Here is a 3,367-nt window from a genome sequence, read left to right on the forward strand (position 1 = left end):
ATGTTAATGAAGTTGTGAGTAAAATATTTTTTACCCTACGATGTCTTAGAGTAACTTCACCTTATGTACCGGTAGCCACTAAAAAAAAGTTAATTACAAGTTTAATTGTTCCTTATATCACGTACTTTGAAATCGTCTACGGCAAATTAGACTCTCATTCACTCCAAAAATTGAATATCGCCATTAACTCTGCCACAAGGTATGTATTTGGTTTAAAGAAATACGATCATCTCTCATCTATGCGTAATTCTATACTTGGCTGTGATTTACAAAATTTTCTGAACGCGCGTAATTGCATTTTTATGTTCAAATTATTTATCACGAAGAGCCCGGAATATCTGTACAATAAACTTAAGTTCTCCAAGAGTACACGTTCGTCAGGTCTTATTCTTCCGAGATTTAACTATTTATGCACTTCAAGACTGTTTTTTATTAATGCGGTAAGGCTCTGGAACTCCCTTCCACTGTCCTTGAAGAACGCGTTGCACATAGGCAACTTCAAAAAACTCATATTTAACTTTTTTTCTTCCAAGCGTGATCAAGAATAGTGGTTATAAGCTTACCTTTGTTTTATTTTAGAATATATGATTTGTAATTCAACGTTCACATTACCTTAATCTATATTGTAATATTAATTATTATCTGTACTTTTTATTTTATTTCTTGCAATTTGTTTGTATCATTGTGCAAGTAAAGATTACATCTTAATGCACTAATGTTTTCAATATAATATTAAATTAAATTAAATTAAAATAAATTATAAATGGCATTATTTTCGCAGTTGAAGTATATGCCAGGCGAGTAACAGATAAATACATACATATGTAAGTATACCTAAATTACCACGTTGAGCTTGTATAATAATCTCTCTCTAATTCATTAATTCTATATACGTCAGGACCAATGCCCGACGCAGTTATGTCTTTATTTAATAACGGCTCTATGACAAAATACTCAGGAAATATATTCTTAGATTTTTATTTACTTCATTTCATACATTAATATTGACCTGATTTTTTTTTAAATATACCAGGACCAATATTTAATNCTTTGGATCGCTTCATGAAATATTTTCATAGACGGTAAATGCAATCCTGGGTGCGTCGTTAATGAGCTGAAAAACCAAAACAAATTAGATTTGTGGAATGGAGCCTTTTGAAATGGCCTTTACAAACGGCAATGGAATTCCGACATTATTCAAGGAATCGTGAATATAAGCTGCCTTCCATTTGGCATATTTGCGGGTTAAACCTTGAGAAAGTTACAAAAAAAACCATTTTCTTTTTTTATATATTATATATTTTTGAAATAAAAATACTCCACCTTGTACACCAAAAAATTTCTTTAAACCATCTTGCGCATGCACTTTGTTGATCTTATCTTCACGGTTACCGAAATCACCAACCTCAACGTAGTGATTAGCCCTCTTGCGCCAGCCACCGGTTGGTGTTGAGCTTGAATGGCCACATGTAGTTTGATGCTCTCTTGAAGTGGGATCCAACAGTGAATAGTTCGTGCGCTAAATAATCAACGCACTTAACATCGTGCGCTTTGTACAATTTGCGTTCGATCACAAAGTTGTCAGAGATTGGGCCACGCTGATGGTTGTGCTTGACAATTCCAGGTTTGTAGATCAATTCACGAACTGATTTAAGATTTGGATAACCCCATGTGATATAGGATTCGGCAATGCGTAGCATATTAACGGTTAAATTTGATGAACAAACCGTGGTTAATGTGGCGAAAACAGAACAAACTGTCGCACTTTTGGTGCAACTTTGTTAATACCGCGGATACAGATCACAAAAGCCAATTTGCCTTCCGCAGGCACGTAGAATGAGCCGCGTTTCTTTGCCAGGCGGCGCAACTTATTCTCACGGCGTCCATCACGGAGATATTTTGCTTGATATTTCTTAGATGCAACAAGTTTTCACGTTTGCGGAGTGCAATCACAGCAGAGCGCCTTAGTTTACGCTTGATCAGGGTAGCACGTTTGCTGACCTGCTTCTTGCTGAACTTCAGCTACGACTCGGGGACAGCAGGCAGCCTCCTGGAAGGTTGTTTGTCCTTTGCTTCAGGCTTCCTACCGGCCGTGGTGGCAGTCATTTTAACTTGTAACTTAGCACGTTGAGGCGAAAAAAAGTTCGCCAAATGTTTGGAACACATCTTAACTAACGCCACTCGATTAACAACATTTCTATGAAACACAATTTCATTTAATTACTTTTTTAATACATAGATATGCTGCAACCAGGCACTTACTTTCCCAAATTCTATCTTGCTTATCGGCATAATTTTCCAAATGTGCCTGCGCTGCTACTTCGTACTAATCACTTCATTTTCCAACTGCGCCTTCTTTTTTGCCTCAACCTATCTTAAAAAGACATAAAATTTACATTAAACAATAGAAATCGAAAAAATTAGCAAACAAAATACTCACTTCGTTTTGTTTTGTTGTCAAATTTCTGAGAAATGTGAATTCACCACGATGCAATACAGAAAGAAGAAGGACCAGGGATGTAATTTTAAGTAAACCTATTATTCAGTGGCAATGCGCAGAGCGTCCCGAGTGGCAAAATTAATTTGCATCAAATATAACATTAAACGGTGGTTCTAATCCATTTTTCATATTATTAATCAGAGTATATACATTATATGGTATTTCTTTCAAACATTAATGCACTATACGCATATTTTTTTTAATATTTCTTAAGTTTCTTGCGTTGGTGCTGAAAAGCAACCATGCGTGTAAGAAATTGTATGCTACCTAAAATTTCACCTCTGGAAACTTTATCTCCATAAAGGACTTCACCACAGTTTTTTTACTGGATATACTGAGATTATTAACATCTTACAAGTGAAGTTTTTATAGAAAAGCACATGGGGCTGCCTTGTGTGTGAAAAGTCACACATGAGGAGAGACAACGTAAGTTTTTTTGAGGGGGAGATGAAGGGTAATACTTTTATTACAAATATACAACACCGATTTGAAATCGTACTCTCTGAGGAAGAGAAAATAATGTGTCGAAACGCGTAGGAATCAGAAAAGAGAAACCAACGTTTTTGCTTTAAAATCAACGGCCGAAAAACTCCAAATATACAACTCTAAAAATAATTTTAATTTTTTGAGTCTCTATAGAGGAATCTGTACTTTGCCCCCTGTGCGACACATCTTAACCGTCTCCAATCGGGACTAAAATTTATATGTGATATCCTCGAGTACGGTAGTATCGATTTTGAGTATTAGATACAAAAAATAATAATTTTAATTTTCTGAGTCACCATTGAGGGATCTGAACTTTGCCCCCTGTGCGACACGCCTTAACTCTCCGTCAGACACATGTTTCGATTGGCACATTCGGTACGC

The 3,367-nt window shown here is 35.9% G+C and overlaps 1 pseudogene; it reads right to left on the minus strand.

Moving 5' to 3' along the window:
- Nucleotides 1-1,060: 1,060 nt before the first annotated feature.
- On the minus strand, nt 1,061-2,106 carry LOC108354421 (60S ribosomal protein L7-like; annotated as a pseudogene).
- Between the last annotated feature and the right edge of the window lie 1,261 nt (nt 2,107-3,367).

The sequence above is a fragment of the Rhagoletis zephyria genome, unplaced genomic scaffold (genome assembly GCF_001687245.7).
Source record: "Rhagoletis zephyria isolate East Lansing unplaced genomic scaffold, Rhagoletis_zephyria_1.1 Rzeph_scaffold_35820, whole genome shotgun sequence".
NCBI lineage: Eukaryota > Metazoa > Arthropoda > Insecta > Diptera > Tephritidae > Rhagoletis > Rhagoletis zephyria.